The sequence below is a fragment of the Lytechinus pictus genome, chromosome 11 (assembly GCF_037042905.1).
Source record: "Lytechinus pictus isolate F3 Inbred chromosome 11, Lp3.0, whole genome shotgun sequence".
NCBI classification, from domain to species: Eukaryota; Metazoa; Echinodermata; class Echinoidea; order Temnopleuroida; family Toxopneustidae; genus Lytechinus; species Lytechinus pictus.
The window spans coordinates 32,325,924-32,344,287 of NC_087255.1; the positions used below are offsets into that span (position 1 = coordinate 32,325,924).

General features: G+C 37.8%; 1 long non-coding RNA gene across 2 annotated transcripts; it reads left to right on the forward strand.

Annotated features, from left to right (window-relative positions):
- Positions 1-1,701: 1,701 nt before the first annotated feature.
- On the forward strand, positions 1,702-12,316 carry LOC135155909 (uncharacterized). Of its 2 annotated transcripts, XR_010295045.1 has the most exons (4): positions 1,702-2,453; positions 9,178-9,317; positions 9,877-10,021; positions 10,621-12,316. It is a non-coding gene; the product is annotated as an uncharacterized LOC135155909 (long non-coding RNA). The 2 variants fall into 2 exon arrangements; XR_010295046.1 differs by lacking the exon at positions 1,702-2,453 and having other exon boundaries at positions 8,719-9,317.
- The last annotated feature ends 6,048 nt before the right edge of the window (positions 12,317-18,364 follow it).

The window sequence follows — 18,364 nt, forward strand, 5'->3', positions numbered from 1 at the left end:
CCCCAACACCAGATCTTGGCGCTGTGCTGATGTAAAAATATGCCTAACATCACCCCCAAAGGTCAACAACGAACTTGAAATCAGACAGCTGAAGAGTGTTCTGACTTATCTGTAAGCGAGAGAGAGAGAGATGGTGATGATGATGATAGCTTGTGAGATTAGAAGTAGTTCAAACAACATTTGCGATGATTTTTTGAGTGCAAGAAATTTCCCAACGAAAAGATGAGTTTGAATTTGTGATCGCGGGTGTGAAAATGAAAAGTCGCGACTTGTTGGACGAGCATATTTAACCAAATCAAAACATCTTGGTGGGGTGGGTTGTATAACCAAGTTGTGATGAATTTCAAAACGATTAGCATTTTATTCAACATTTGAAAAGGAAATTATATAAAACCTGAAAATATTAAGACCTGGAACTAATGTCTAATGACCGGAGTGAGTGACGTGTAGTGAAAAACAACACCACCAGCCTATCCCCATATACATTATCAAAGAGATGATAACGAATGTGATTATGAATAGAAAAATTATTGTAAAGGCCCGTTTACACCGCATCCGGCACGGCGACCGTGCACGGCACCACGGCAATCCGGCACGGCAAAAAAAATCGATCCCCACTAAATCCTATGAAACTGTTTCCACTTCAACGGTGCCGTGCCGTATTGTACAACACGGCGTAATTTGCCGGATTTGCAGATCGATCAGCAAGCCATTTTCAGAGCACGGTACACGGTTTTTTCACTTCTGGCCAATCACAGTCCAGATAAATTACGTCATTGCCCACATATTTTCTGATCAAGTGACAAATCGCCTGCGGTGATAGTCTATGGGAGTTTACGTGTTAAATGCAAAATCGCACATACATGTAGGTCTAGGTATTACCTGCTGAAGAGAGGTGACTGAAGGAGGACTTGAGTCTTGATCTCGCAATTCTTGGTCTGGTAAGCAACTAATTAAGAACAAGTGTCATTTCGCATACTGTAGAACCGAGCCCCAGAAAGTAGAGCACAAGAAAATAAGGCCGACCTAGCTGGGATAGGGCCTAACGTTATGATCTAACGAAGATCCTAACGTAAGTTAGCTTACTGCTTAGCCTTAGGCTTAGACTCGGTCTAACTCTAGTCTAAGTTCTAACAAGATATAGGCCTAGGCTCCTATCTAATTTAGATAGGCTAGATGTTTATCCTAGCCTAAGTTACATCTAGATCTAACGTTATAGACCTAATGTTAGACTCGATAATCAATTAGACACGCCTAACGTAATTAGGCCTAGGCCCTAGGCTACTCAATAAAAAAAGTTAGGACTTAGCCTAAAGGTAAATGAAAGTAGTTGCAGGAAACACTGATTTCACGAGAAAGTGTGTAAAACCGAGCTTAATTGTCACTATATAATCGAGGATCTAGATCTGGTACAGTTACATGAACTGAACTTTGTGAAATCTTGAAATCTACGCTGAAAAATGTTCATAGTTTCATACTGAAGATCACCAACACATATAAGCGCACGTGGGACAGTGTACTATTAAAAATTAGGTCCTATTGCTTTGAATGTCGGCCCGACGCTTGACCCAAATCCCGTGCTTATTTGCTAATTTCTCAGCAATTACACAATTTCTTCCGGAATCCTTTTGTAATGAGATGAGTTGTATCTATTTGTACTGCGCGTATGTACACCCCTTTGCATGCGGGGTAAGGCGCGGCACTGTCCGAAGTAATAAATAAAGGATTAGTCAACTTGTATTATGGAACCTTAACAAATTGCCTTCGAGTCCTTATTTGTATGGGAATACAAATCACAACATGGTGGCAGCGGTGCAGAACTTCTATCATAGAAATGACTGGATCGATTTGATTCGATATATCTACCCTAAAGATCAGATGAGAAACGTTTTATATTGTGCCGTGTGATTGACGGAATTGACTGAACCGGCCTGGTCGTTTGAGCGAAAGCCCAGTGAGACACCGTGCCGAAGTCTTCCCGTTGTGTGCCGAAGGAATCCACTACGGCGCTTGGGGTGATACGTTATGGTACACACACCCATGAACTTTTCAAGCGCAGGTTGCCATGACATCGACGCGGACTGATATTGATTGGTCAAGCATCGCGACATAAATTATGTTGATGAGGATCGTCGACGTCACAATACGACCGGACGGGACCCTTTTGTGATAACGTCTACATCTAGCTCTTTATTGGGAACGACAAGTAGACCAAGACTTGCTGAACTGGATCCCGGTGAAATTGAGATGTAACAGAGGGCCTGCAGTTCCATCATAAGAGAGACTTTCCATAAGTTTCCACGGGCTGCCTAACTGAGTATCAGAATGTTCAATGATTATGAATCTTAGATTCCAGTTGAGACAATGAGAGACAAATTGGGTGGTTGACTTAGACTGGATCTGCCAGAAGATAATTTACACAGATGACAAACTAAGACTAAGTGACCGCATCAGTGAGTATGTGAAAGGACATGTCAAAATCAGAGCCTATCTATTTCAAATGAGGAACTGAGACTAGGACCTATGAATGTATATTGAGCATTGAGGACACTTTCTATTGAATTTGATGTTCTTACTTTTTCTATTGAAATTGATATTCCTTGATGTGTTAGACTTAAGGCAATTCCCTGAAATTATTTATGTATGAATGATGAATTATTACATGCTTCTCTATTTTGTATGTAGACTATATTTGATGTATAGATTCTAGATTTAGATCTAAGGTGTAACACAAGGTTTTACCAAACAGATCTGTACACAAATCTTCATCTGCACAAAAGAGAAAATTAAGCAAATTTATCACACACAACTAGTGACGAGTTAATAATTTCAAAATGGGGGAAATGACCGGTATTATACCACCTTGTATGGACTGGAAGTCCCAAGATCCTCCGTCATCTTTTCAGAATTTTAGACAATATTGTGAAGTAATTTTCAAAGGTCCATTGTCAAAGAAATCAGATGAAGAGAAATGCAATTATACTCTCCTGTGGCTAGGACAAGAAGGGATACAAGTATATAAGTCCTGGGCTAAGGAATTTAAAACACCTGATGAGATTTTTGAAGCTTTCTCCAAGCATTTTGAGCCTAAATCAAACTTCCGTGTGAGTAGATTCAACCTCCAGAAGTTTAGACAAGATCAACATGAGACAGTTGATGATTTTGTGGCCAGGTGTAAACTTCAAGCAAGGAAGTGCAAGTTTACAGATGCTGAAATGGAAGAACGTCTCATCGAACAACTCATCATTGGTACCAAGCATGTCAAGGTTCAAGAGAGACTCTTAGGAAAAGACGAGACACTCAAGCTGGATGCAGCACTTGACACGGCCAGGACACATGAAGCAACAGAAAGCCACATGAGCATGATGAAGGCTGTTGGGAACCCCAAGATGAACATGGACGCAGTTCGAAAGAAAACACACACCGAAAGTAAGTGGCAGAAGAAATGCCAAAACTGTGGTAGATCTCATCCGAGTAAGCAGTGCCCAGCATATGGTACCCAATGTCGCGGATGTGGAGGACAGAACCACTGGCAGAAGTGTTGCAGGAAATCTTCCCAAGGAAAGAAAACCACCTCGGGAAAATCATATCAGAAGAAGCAACAGGGTGAGAAGTATGAGATGGGACCAAAGAAATACCAAGGTCGCCATTCATCAAAGCAAGTCCATGAAATGCAAGAGGATGATTATCCAGAGGACGAGATTGAAGTATGCAGATTTGAGACAATTACTATCGATTACATTGAGAAGGATGAAGCTTTTGCAGACATCGATATCATGCTTAAGCCACAGAAACCAGCAGTCCTAAAGGTTAAAGTGGATACAGGAGCCCAAGGAAACCTCCTACCTTTACGTCTGTATAAGCAAATGTACACAGACCGAGTGGGCAAAGATGGCCGACCACTACCTGGGATGCTCAAGAGGTCAAGGACAATTGTTACAGGATATGGCCAGAAGGTTATACCATTGTTCGGAATCCACACAATCACATGCATGCGAGGCAACAAGAAGATTGACGCGAGATTCTATGTGGTGAATGCTGATGGACCAGCCCTAGGAGGATTGCCATTATCGCTGAAGTTGGGTCTTGTGAAAATGAACTGTGAGGTGAAGGAGTCCTCAGACTGCACTATCACAGACAAGGAGCAGTTGAGAAAACTCTACCCTGATCGATTTGAAGGCATAGGACAGTTCAGTGGAGAATATCACATAGTCATTGATAAAGATGTACAGCCTGTCATACACCCTGCAAGGAGATGTCCAATACATATCAAAGATGAGATAAAACAAGAATTGGACGAGATGGAAAAACTAGATGTGATAGAGCCTGTTTTCGATCCAACAGATTGGGTATCTAGTTTGGTTTATGCCCAGAAACCAAATGGACGTTGGCGTGTATGTCTGGATCCCAAAGACCTCAACAAGGCAATCAAGCGGGCGCATACCACAATTCCTAACCTAGAGGAGATAAAACACAAGTTTGCAGGAGCTCAGGTATTTTCAACGCTCGATGCCAAGCACGGATACTGGTCAATAAAGCTGGATGATGAATCAAGTACCCTTACTACCTTTAACAGTCCATTCGGCAGGTACAAATTCAAAAGACTTCCGTTTGGATTGTCTGTATCCCAGGATATATTCCAGCAGAAGATGGACCAGATACTAGAGAAATGTCCGGGGGTAATAGGCCTAGCTGATGACGTCGCCGTCATTGGAGCAAACTCAGAAGAGCACGACCAGAATCTACACCATCTCATGCAAGTAGCAAGGGAACATGGTCTAGTATTCAACATAGAGAAGTGTAGAATCAAGAAGGACCAGATCCGATTCTTTGGATTGATTTTTGACAAGGATGGTGTTCACCCAGACCCTCGGAAGACTGCAGCCATTGATGCCATCAAGGCACCAGCAAATACGAAGCAGTTACAAGAGTTCCTCGGAATAGTAACCTACATGTCTCCATTTATCCCCAACCTTGCTACACAAACAGCTCCACTTAGAGAGTTGATGAAGAAGGATGCAATCTTTGCATGGACAGCATCGCATCAACAGGCATTCGAGTCCATCAAGAAGCTGATCAGTGATGAAGTTACCCTAGCGTACTTCAATCCTGAGGAAGATGTGGTGATCGAAGTTGACGCTTCATCTAGAGGACTCGGGGCTGCCTTGACACAGAAAGGCAGACCTATAGCCTTTGCATCAAAGTCACTGACTGACACAGAGAGAAGGTACGCCAACATCGAGAGGGAAATGCTCGCTGTGATATTCGCTTGCGAGAAATTCCATACATTCGTGTATGGCAAGCCATTCAAGATTCTTTCTGACCACAAGCCACTTGAGATGATTCATCTAAAGAACCTCGGAGCAGCTCCCCCAAGGTTACAGAGGATGCTTCTACGCCTTCAAGGTTACGATGTAGTCATCAAATACAAGCCTGGACGTGAGATGTTGTTATCAGACGCAATGTCCAGACTCAATCCCCTACCAGGTCCGACTATAGAAACACCAGTGCGCATCAATCATGTCATGTTTTCTGAAGAGAAAATTCAGCAAGTTCGAAATGCAACTGCCCAAGATGATGAGTTATGTGCATTGAGAGATGTCATCCTTCAAGGTTGGCCTGGAGATCGACGTGATGTAGCACAACCACTGAGAAAGTACTGGGCATACCGAGATGAATTGTCCATTGAAGATGGTGTGTTGCTCAAGGGGTCAAGAGTGTTCATTCCAAAAGCCATAACACAAGAGTTTCTAGACAAACTACACGATGCACATCAAGGAGTGATAAAAAGCCAGCTACTAGCCAAAAATTCCATCTACTGGCATGGCATAAATTCACACATTGAAGAAAGAGTGAAGTCATGTCCAATATGCCAGGAATATGGAAAGTCACAAACACCAGAACCACTGCATCCTCATGACATCCCGACAAGACCTTGGCAAGTCATCGCAACCGATCTATTTCACCTGGATGGGAAGGAGTATCTGTTGGTTGCGGACGTCTACTCCAAGTTTCCGATCGTGAAGAAACTCCAGCATACAACAAGTGCCAATATCATCAGTTTGATCAAAGAAATATTTTCAGAACAAGGCACACCTGAAAAGTTATTGAGTGACAATGGCCCACAATACAGTAACGCACAGTTCAAGACCTTCGCTGAAGAATGGAGGTTCACTCACATAACCTCAAGTCCAAGATACCCCCAGTCCAACGGTTACATTGAACGACAGGTCAAGACCATCAAGACGACAATGATGAAAGCAAAGCAAGCCAAGCAGGACATCAACAAAGCCTTGCAATACTTGCGAGCCACTCCCATTGACCATCACCTACCATCACCAGCAGAAATACTGTTTGGCAGGAAGATACAATCAGATCTTCCAACTAGGATCAGAAACCACGATCCTAACAGAGACGCTATCAAAGAACGCCTCCAAGCAAGACAGGATCAGCAGAAGACCTACTATGACAGGAACACACGTTCCCTTCCACCACTACATCAGGGACAACAGGTTCGAGTGCAGAATCAGGAGAGCGGAAAATGGGAAAAAGGAACAATCCTTAACAAGAGACCTGAACCTAAATCTTATGAAGTACGAACACCTAGTGGTCAAACTCTACGCCGCACCCGTAGGCATATCCGGGAAACCGGAGAAAAACATGAAACCCAACATGAAACAGAACAGGTCATTCCACAGCCTGATCATGACAGTACTGATGCAAGTAGTGATACACTCAATTCACAAAAGTTCAGTGACAAACAAACTCAAGACACACATGTCAGAAAAAATGGCAGACAATCCCAGAACACATATATCACTAGATCAGGTCGTCATGTGCACAGACCTGAACGTTTTGACCCTTAAAGTGTATTATATGTAAATATGTTTAGGCACGCAAAGTTAAAAGTGCTAAAAGCTTGTTAAATATTATTAATATGTACGATGATTCAGATAACTAAGAACTGGAAAAATTTTTGCAAACAATTTACGTTAAAATTTATATGTGGATTGATGCACTTCAAAGCAAAACAAGTGTGTTTTAAAGAGTTCAAACTTTTAACTGTTCATTTTTATAGTGAAAAATAATTGCCGAAATCATTGGCATTGTCTGGAATTTTTTTTGGTTAACATTGATGAAAAGAGAGATTTTCAATAGTTGAAGGATTGAGCATATGTACAGTTTTTTTTTGGGAGGGATAAGTTTTGTGAAAATGTATGACATATGATATTGCAAATGAATAGGAAATGTGCATGCCTAAAAGCTTTTGCAAGTGAGAAGAAATTAAGTAACCAAAAGAAATCATTCCAAAATGTTATGGAAACTGTTCAAATTGTTTTTAAGGATAAACACGATGTTGTTAAAAGAAGGGAGATGTAATGAGATGAGTTGTATCTATTTGTACTGCGCGTATGTACACCCCTTTGCATGCGGGGTAAGGCGCGGCACTGTCCGAAGTAATAAATAAAGGATTAGTCAACTTGTATTATGGAACCTTAACAAATTGCCTTCGAGTCCTTATTTGTATGGGAATACAAATCACAACACCTTTGGCACATATTTTTTATTCATACAAACAGACACTTTGGTGGTCATTTCATTGGATTGATCTGTAGACTGTACGAACTCATTTTGAAATCGTTACCACAACCGGCATTTATCTTTAACTTAGAGTAACTTAGACTTAGTAGAGTCTAACTAACAGTAACATTAGGCCTAACGTTACTAAGTTATAGTTAGATCTAACGTTAGGTAGACCTATAACTAACGTTAACAAAAGTTAGACCTGTTGTTGGTCTAACGTTAGGCCTCAGTAGTCTAGAGTCTACACATAGGTCTAACGTTAGTAACACTAGTACATGTAAGTTAGACCTCTGAACGAATATGATGAATTCCGGGATGAATTATTTATATTAAGATATAGACTAGCCTAGCCTAGTAGTAGTACTTTAGTTTTAGTAGTAGGGTCTATAATAGATGAGAGCTAGGCACTGAGTCGTTTTGTCAGCAGCAAGAGTGGCAGATAGGAGGGTGGCAAGGAATTAATAAGAGGGGATCTGGAGTGGTGAAACTTGGGTAGCCTGAACTGAAAGAAGTTAGACCGATTGCTCAGTTTGACCATATTTTTGTGGGACCCTCTGGTCGATCTGTTCTAGATCGAAACAAATGGTGGAAGGCTAAGCAGTAAGGCTAACTTAGTTATTTCCCACAAACTCTCTGGAAAAGACTAGGCCTACGAATAAATAATGTAAAAACCTAGACTCTAAATCCTCCCCATATGACGTCATACTTAGGCTTAGCTAATTAACGTTAGACATTGTTTTCATTGAAATATAGAGTCTAGGCCTAGTCACTAAATTTAGGCTACTATAATTTTGGAGAGAACTTGCATTAAAAAAAGTTATTGTTTCTAGTTTGTCAAAAATTGTCAGTCTGTTATTATGTAAAGGATTTTAAAATGAGCGCACTTTCCTTTATCCAGGGGCAGCTCAATCGTGGGGCGATGGGAAGGGGTTTGGGTTGGCACTGGTTTGCCCGAAATAGAAATCCCCCAGAACAAAAGTGACCCCTTTTCAATATGAAATATGTCCTTTGTGTGCTGGCATAACTTTTAAATCTGCACATTTCTGTTCCAAAAATTGATTGCTTTATTTGTGTAATTTCATTCTTTTTTCATTGGTTTATTTCTTATTTGGTTTTTTTTTTTTTTTTTTTGGGGGGGGGGGGCTGAAGTGATTGGGTACGTATACTATACAGAGAAGACATAATTTGCTGACATTTTATTCAACAAACATTTCATCCCTAAAAAAAACATTATATGGCTTAGCTTATAGGCTCTCATGGAGGCAAAAAATTGTGCCTCTATCTTTTTTTTTCTTAACATGACCCTATGTTTACATGTACTTTTGAAATGATAAAAAATTATTATTTCAAGCTCTTGAAGGAATTTCTAGACGATCACTTTTCTCTACAACTAAGCAAAATCATTTCAATTAGGAGAATTTCTATTTGTGCATTATAAAAATTGGACCCTGATCAGCAAGCCTGCCAGTTACAATGTAAATGTAAGAAATTGCTGATTGGGCACTGGCCTTTCACTAATCGCTTTTGCAATTCTTTAAACCTTTATTATTATTATTTGCTAACAAAATTTATATGGAATGTGTTGCATGACAGATAACCAACATGGAGGAAGCCCTTATCCTAGAAGTGTAGGAAAATCCATTCCTGTATGACAAGAGATTGGAGATGTTCAAGGATACAGAAGTAAAAAAATGATGTATAACATGACATTGGGCGTCAGCTTGTAATCTCAGGTTGGTATAATTTTACGTCATATTAATTTTTTTCAAACTTCACGATTTTTTCACTATCAATTTGAAGAAAAATATTGAACAATGTAAAAGAGTTATATTTGTATGTGGATGTTTGAAAGCAAATCAAGTTCACAATCTGACAACTGTAGCCAACTTCTGGTTGTTGTAATTCAATGAATACCAATGGTAAGTTTTGGTCATTATGGCCATTTTTGAAATTGTTTGCACATGTGTAAAATAGTCTGGTGTTTAAAAAAAATAACAAATTAAATGAGACACAAGAGCAAGGGTATGTAAATGCAGAAAGAGACCTTGCTTTGTGATGTGGACCAAAAAATATATACCAACCCCTCCTCACAAATACGTAATATAAATATCACGTCACTTTTACAAGCAAAAAAAAAATGGAGGCAAAATTCTTTACTATCAAAAGCATGTTGTCCAATTTCACATTGAAATATTTCGGGGGGGGGGGGGGGTGGGTAGGGCTTGAAATGAGTCATAAAATTTTTAGAGGTTATAGGAATTAGATTTCGTGTTGTTTTTTCATTATCTTAAGGTGACGTAGCGAGTTGAGGGACAACTTCCTAAAAAACGACAGAAATGGAGAGGAAGAGTGGTGACGGAGCTCCCTCAAATGCAGCACGTAAATACAAGTACAGTGAGGCAATGGAATTCCTACTTCCCCACATACATAATCGAGAGTAAGATATTCAATATTTTGTTTTCTCATCCCAGGGAAGAGAGAATATGTGTATATCAATTTGAATTCATGCAAAGAAATGTATTTTATAAATATGAATTCTGATATTGTGCTTCACTTAACCCAGGTTTAGTTTCTGGGTTCTGACAGGAAACGGTCGGGCAACAGCTATGGTATTAATTTGCACTTTGTGCACTCTGCAGGGAGGATATGAGCGCTCTCATACAAACTATACAAATCATTTTGAATTATACATTGATGATTGGCTCATTCTCTCATGTTTACATTAACCCGTTTCCTGTAATTATACATCCACATTTTCATTCAATATGATTTATCATATTTGTACTTGACTACCTGTGTAAAATAGTACAGGTTAATGGGTGTTGCATTTCCTTGAAGTGAGAGCCATTTGCCTTCAGAAAATTACCCTTAAAAAAATATAATATAATAAAATAAAACTAAAGATGTTTCGAATATTAATGAAGTAAAGAACAGACAAACTGTATCGACTTGGTACATGAGAGTCGATTTTTTTTAGTATTCATTATTATGAGTAAAACATATGAAATAAATTTGAACATATGATTTTTCTGTCAGCAGAACAAGTTCAATCTTGGATCCTGTGTTTGATGTGGACACACCAGGAGAAGCCTGTACCAAGCAGGAAGAAACTGAGCAGGAGAATGGTGGGTGACATCTGTCCACAACGTGGGTCAGTCTTCCTCGTCATCATCCTCAGGCACGTCCGCAACATCAGTCCAGTCTTCAAGTCCCAACTTCACTTCAAATCGAGGACACAATGTTGCAGTATTTTCAAAGCACTGATAGTCATGGTGACAACATAACTGTAGATAAATTTTTCTCCAGCTTGTCCCCCATTGTCCCACACTGTAAAAGTTACCTCAACGCCAGCTCCATTGCTATGAGGTTAAATTTCGGTCGTCTGAACATTGAACATACTACTATAGGAATTAAAGTTTTTGTGTCATCTAACTCCAAGTCGATTCTTATTGATGTTATAAACATCTCACAATTTAAGAATCCAAATATGTTTCGTAGAGTAAAAAAAAAGTTAACGGAAAATGCTCTAACTTGCTATGCTCCACCGCTAAAAAGAGAGCTGATATCTTATTCCCTCTGACCATGGAGCTAATAGCTCTATGCTCTGACATCACTCAATACTCTTTCGATTGTAACATAAAAGATGCAATGTCAGACATGCAGCATCACCAACAAATTAAAAGCGGTGTATATATGATTACATCTGAATTACTTATGATAAATCCATATGAAATAAATCATTTGCAGGAAATCTACAACTTTAATGACTGATATCGTATTATAAACAACGACACCATTAAATGTGTTATTCTAATTTCCACTTGAATTTTTCACTTTGACATCTCCATAGGCAGCGGAAGCGGGGACAGGTCCCCCCCCCCTAAATTTTTAGTTGATAACCTTTTTTTTATTTTTTGGCTTCCACCGCCAATGTACATCTCCCATTGTTACAGTTGCAAGTCAGTCTCAATTTGCAGAAATTACGATTGTGAAGGATTATGATCTTCCTCTTTTGTAGATCTGGAAAATATCGTCTGAGCATGTTCACCATTTATTAAAAATATATTTATTTCTTAAATTATACTTGAATTTAAATTCAGGATTTGTTCACAGATAAGAGAAGTTGAGCATTTTGCACATCACAGAAATTTGGTTCATGCAAATACATGTATTAACATGATCACTAGTAATGCACTATCAAATATCAATACATGAAACCAGTTACTGTGAAAATAAAAATGATGGGTACTGGACGGAACGTTTCTGGACTAATGTTTTATTTTGGAAACAGAGATCTAGGATTGTTTGAAATATGACAAAACGTTAGAAACAAAATTTCATCTCTAAACAGAATGGCAATGACACTCCTGTTGCCTGTTTCATAGAGAGGTACAACTATCATAACTTTGTCTTTAATATGGCGCAACATCCAATTATAATTGTGGTTTCCATGGTAGTTGCCATAATGTTAAAGTACTTTTGAAATGGGCCCCTGGACATGAAGAATACTGACAAAAGAAAGTTGATTGTGAAATAAAAAGAATACATTCATCTTAAATTTTTTGACGCCCCATGCATTTTTTGTTGTTTATATATCTCGTATTATTTTTTTCTGTAATAAATTAATGAGCATCACTTTTTTTTCAACAACAAATATAATGTAGATTGCTGAAGAACCTAAAATATATTTGGAGCTGAACTAAACTCAAAATAAAGATGTCGACAAAATGAAGTCCAGTGTTGCTCTTATTTATTGGGCCAGACCTCACTTGGCATTGCTTTTAAAAAACAAGTCCACCCCAACAAAAAAGTTGATTTGAATAAAAAAGAAATATCCAACAAGCATAACACTGAAAATATCATCAAATTCAGATGTAAAATAAGAAAGTTATGACATTTTAAAGTTTCGCTTAATTTTCACAAAACAGTTATATACACATCCTGATCGGTATGCAAATGAGGAGACTGATAACGTCATTCGCTCACTATTTATTTTGTATTTTATTTATATGAAATATGAAATGTAATTTTCTTCTCATTGTCAAGAGAAACCACAATTAATTCCTCCCTGAACATGTAGAATTAGCATTGGTTTAGTCAAGTTGGTTATTATTGTCAAATAAATGAAATATTGTATTTTTCAAACAATAAAAAAAAAGAAATAGTAAGGGACATCAACTGTCTCATTTACATATCACTGAGGTGTGCATATCACTCTTTTGTGAAAATAAGCGAAACTTTAAAATGTCATAACTTTCTTATATCCGATTCTGCATGAATCATGCTAGTTTGACTTTTTTCTATTTATTCAATTAACAGTTTTCTTGGGTGGATTTGACCTTTAAACAAATAATATACCGTATTCAAATATGTTCAGAAATAATTTCGTATAACCAATTTAACTAATAGAAACAGAGAGAATAGAAGAATCAAGAAAAGTGGAAGAACTAAGGGTGAAAGGTGAACCAATGAGCACGAGGTCATGAATGAAGAAGAATGTTCTGAATATACATGTAAATGAGAAGACAATAGAAACATGTGGAGTTGTAATGGCATTAGAATCTGATATATAAACTAAGGAGTAAGGAATGAGATAAACTAAGGAATGAGATGAACAGGTGACAATGGCATAGAAATGGGAAGTGAAGTATGGAAAGCAAAGTGTAAAATAAAAAGATTAATCATGGCAAAATTCAATTACATTTAAATAGAACGATCAATTCCCGTATAGATATGAGTGAATAACAAAGAATATTTGTGTCTGTCCAATGAGCAGTCCGTCAGATTGATGCTTCTTGGTGGAATTCAAGACAAGATTAATTTATACATAGGACATAGATACACGAAAATCCTTAAAAATTACTTCTTGCCACGCCTGAAGCAGGCTTCTTTGCCTTGGGTTTTCATGGGTACATTGGACGGTTTTTGCCTGCTGGACGGGATCCGTGCACGGCTTTATTGCCGCGCCGTGGGGCAGTGGAAACTGGAAAACAGCACGGCGTGCCGTATGCCGTGCCGGAATGCCGTGCACGGTCGCCGTGCCGGATGCGGTGTAAACGGGCCTTAAGATTGTGAAAAGTACCATTGAGTAAAGAGCAACCTAAGGAAGATCGAAGAAGGTAAAATGTAGAAAAAGAAAACAAAAAAAATAATAACTAAATAAATATATATTATCAAAAATCAAGGATATGATTAATATTTGTCAGGATCTTATGGGTAATTGATTTCAAATTTCTATCGTAAATTGGCGAGGGTATCGATGTTTTCATAACAAATCACTTTCTTTTGTACAAAGATGACCAGTGAGCAACATGAACTTTTACGAATGGCAAGACATGTGTTTTATTTCTGCACCCCTTATACATTTACAAGATTTGCCAGCTTCGTGTAACGCCCACTTAATTTCATTTTCCTTAAAGGTCGAGGTCACCCCACGAAAATGTTGATTTGAATGAAAAGAGAAAAATCAAACTAGCAAAATGCTGAAAATTTCATCAAAATCGGATGTAAAATAAGAAAGTTATGACATTTTAAAGTTTTGCTTATTTTTCACAAAACAGTGATATGCACAACTCAAAAAGGACATTCGATGATGTCCCTCACTCACTATTTCTATTTTTTTATTGTTTGAATAATACAATATTTCATTTTGTATAGATTTGACAATCAAGACCAACTTGACTGAATCATATAGTATGAAACCGGTATTCAACAATGCTCATTCGACATGTTCAGGGAGGAATTAATAGTTGTTTCACTTGACAATGAGGAGAAAAATAGGATATTCCCTATTTTATATAATAAAATACAAAAGAAATAGTGAGTGGATGACGTCATCGGTCTCCTCATTTGCATACCCACCACAGGCGCGGATCCAGGAGGGGGCCGAGCCCAAAGGCCCCGGCCCCCCCCCCTATTTTTTGACAACCTGCAGAAAAAGTGTACTATAGGAAAAACACTAAAGAAAAGTAGGAAAGAGGTATCATACCCAGGATGTAATTTACAACCTCGTAACGGCCGGTCCGACCCCGAAAGGAAACAAGAAAAGGGTGAGGGGAAGAATTGGAAAAAGAACTTTATATAAAAAATTTCGCTCGCGCTCGCATTGCCTGTGCCAATGAATCCCATTCAAGAGGATTAAATAACACTTATATATCCAGATCTGAAATCAATTTGCACACAATATTTACTTTGTTTTACACAAATTGTTTATATCAAAATTTTCAGCTCGCGCTGCGCGCTCCCATTGTTTGATTTGTGAGTTACCTATATCCTCTTTGGAAATTCTTACCAAAATTTGTCAAAATGCTCCTTTATCATGTCAGTATATAAAAAAAATTGAGCTTGTGCTTCACGCTCGCATTTAATTGTTTGAGACACACAGCTTTTTCTGTATTTAAAGGAGAATGAAACTCTTGGAGCAAGTTAGCTTTTGTGAAAGCAGAAAAATCAAAGAATAAGATCAACAAAACTTTGAGTAAAATAGGACTAGCAATAAAAGAGTTATGAGCATTTGAATGTCGAGATCACTAATGCTATGGAGATCCTCCCATTGGCAATGCGACCAAGATCTGTGATGTCACACACGTACAACTCTCCCATTTGGACACTGAAAATATACCCCAAAACATCTCTTTTTGCTCATTCTAATCATATTCTAATCATATGACAAACGATTCATCAATGATATAATGTTGTGAAACCTCTGTACTTGTCATCTCATAAAGAGAACACCTCACCTTGTGATAGACTCTATAAAAGTGAGAATATAAGTGAAATAAGTACTAAAGTAATGAGGGAGTTGTACGTGTGTGATATCACAGATCTTGGTCGCATTGCCGTTGGGAGGATCTACATGGCACTAGTGATCTCAATATTCGAATGCTCATAACTTTCTTATTATTCATTCAATCTTCCTCAAACTTTCAACAATATGTTTCTTTGATTTTTCTCTTTGATATGGATTCAGCTGGTTTCAAGGGTTTCATTCTCCTTTAAATAAAAACGCGCTTAGACTGTCCAGTTTTCAGGTCGGAATATCAAAAATTTTGAGCTCGCGCTTCGCACTCTCATTATTTAATTGGTGATACTTGTATCCTCTTCATTAATCACTAAAAACAGTCCTAATTGAGTCCCTTTTCACGTTACTATGATAAAATTTCGGCTCGCGCTTCGCGCTCGCATTGTTTAGTTGGATACTTATCTTTTTCATGATTATAAAATCTCCTCAGAATCTTCAGGTCTAAGGACATAAAATATCAAAGAATTTGAGCTCGCGCTTCGCGCTCGCATTATATATTAAGACCACATGAGATACCTTATCTTGTTTATAACAATAAAAACTAACATATACTTAAAACTTCAGTCTCTAGTTAGGACTACCCCCTGAACCCCCCCCAAAAAAAAAAATAATAAATCAGATTATAGCGGCCAATCGAGAAAAATGTTGATGAAAATATTTTTCGGCCCCCCCTATTGGCGAAAGCTGGATCCGCCCCTGCCACCAGGATATAACTGTTTGGGAAATTAAGCAAAACTTTAAAATGTCATAACTTTCTTATTTTACATCAAATTTTGATGAAATTTTCAGTGATATGCTTGTTGGATTTTTCTTTTTTTAAATTCAAATCAACTTTTTGTTGGGGGTGGACTTTCCTTTAAAGTATGATCAATGAGAGGTGTAGATTTGGCAGTGTGGAAAACTGCAACTGGCATAGACGTCAATGAATCAGCGTTTTTATATAATCTTCGCTTTGATCTGCATCTGCTTAGCTCAAATCCTGAAGGGTGGGGAATTGCAATGCATAAAACGGACAAAAGCTGGCGCCCCTCCACTATTTCTTTGTCGATGAGATTGATTCCTCACAATCGTGTGACTCCCCCCCAAAAAAAAAATTGACATCTCACAAATCCCCAATTTGAGGAAAAAGTATGTCATGAACACATAAATATTATATATTATGACCTAATAATAATGCCATATTATTATGTGTTAACGCTTGGATGATCAGAGGTATTCTTTGCAGTGATGTAAATTTTGATTTGCGCCAAAGACTGCAAATGAATCCAGATGTCAATGATGTCATAACCCTACAAGGGTTGAATCAAAATCTATTTAAAAGCCCCTTTTCAATAATTTACATTATAAGTTTAATAAACTCTTTTTAGTATCAATACTCAAGTTTATTTCATTGAAAAGGGATTTGCAAATATGTTTAGTAACCCATGCAGGATTATGACGTCATTGGCATCTGGATTCATGCAGCCTTGCCTTACCTACAGTGCAAAGAAGACATAAATATGGCATGGAATTATTTGGGAGAGGATTGATTGATTGATTGATTGATTTTATTTGGCAAGTCACCATAACATTTATACAGTAGCATTAAAACAACAGGCTTGCACAGGATGACCCACGAAAGCTCGAAAGCTTATTTCCAGTGGGGTCCTCAATATACAGAATTAAGATAATAAAATGTTAAAATTATACTATTTACATATTAAAAATGAAGAAAAAATCAGAATTTACTATTACCAATAAATAAGATATATAGACAATGAATAAGATATATACAAGAATATAACGAAGAAGAAGAAGAAAAGAAGGAGAAGGAAGAGGAGGAACAGAAGAAGAGAGGGACGAGGAGTAGAAGGAGACGGAAGAAACTGATAACGAAGGGAAATAAATAAGGAGAAGAACAACAGCAAAAACGTGACGACAATAACAACAAGAAGAGGAGAATAGGAAGAGATAAAAGAAATAGAAAGAATAGAAGAAAGGACATATCGAAGCTTCAATCAAACTATGTAAAGTACATAATAATACCTAGTAGAGAAGAGAAAAGAACTAGGTCAGTATTCAGGCTAAATCAACCGTACAACATATCATTTGCATCTTCTTTTTTACTCTCAAGTGAAAGATATTCTTTCAATTTCCTCTTAAAATGCAAAAAGTTTCCTATTACCTTTTCCAGCCATAATGATTTCGCGTTTATGACCTATTTTTTCCTTAAATTTGGGATTTGTGAGGTGTCAATTTTTTTTACTCACACGGTAGATTTTATTTCCAATTATATTTGAAAATAAATATATCTAGGTCGTTAGCACATTGGTTGAATGTGCTCCATCTTTAACGAGAATTGGTTAAAAACTGCAAAATTTACAACTGGGCCGCCCGACTTGGCGGACTATGAACTAAAATACAATCAGTCCTCTCAGAAATTTGAAGTTTGATTCAACCGAAGGGCGCACAACCCAGGGAAGACAGTGTGAGTTATCAAAAGCGGTGCACCTTCTCCTCATCTATTTCTCTTCAGGATGCTGCATCTCTGAATTAGAATCTAGAATTTGTTTTTTTATGTTATTAGGTTTTTTTAAATATAACAATGTATGGCGTCTGTAACAGTGAAACAAATTCGAACGGGCTACATGCTGCCCCCCCCCCCCAAAAAAAAGGAAATCGGACAACATAAAATGTGATTTACAGTGTTTCATGAAAATTACAGGTCCATGCCTACTTTAAAATTTACAAAGCAATTCCACAATTGCAAAATCATGTTCTTAGAAATACTAAAAAAAGACATTTATTATAATATTTTACTAGGATTAGTCGTGATCATAAAAAACGACAAAAATCATACAAAAGCAAATGCCAGACAATGCGCGCATCCATGAAATATGCGGGATGCGGGTATTTTTGGCGCGCTGGTGTCTGGCATTCAAATTTTGTCTGACGCGCATCCCTAAATGAAACATTTTGTTAACGGTTAAAATGAAATTA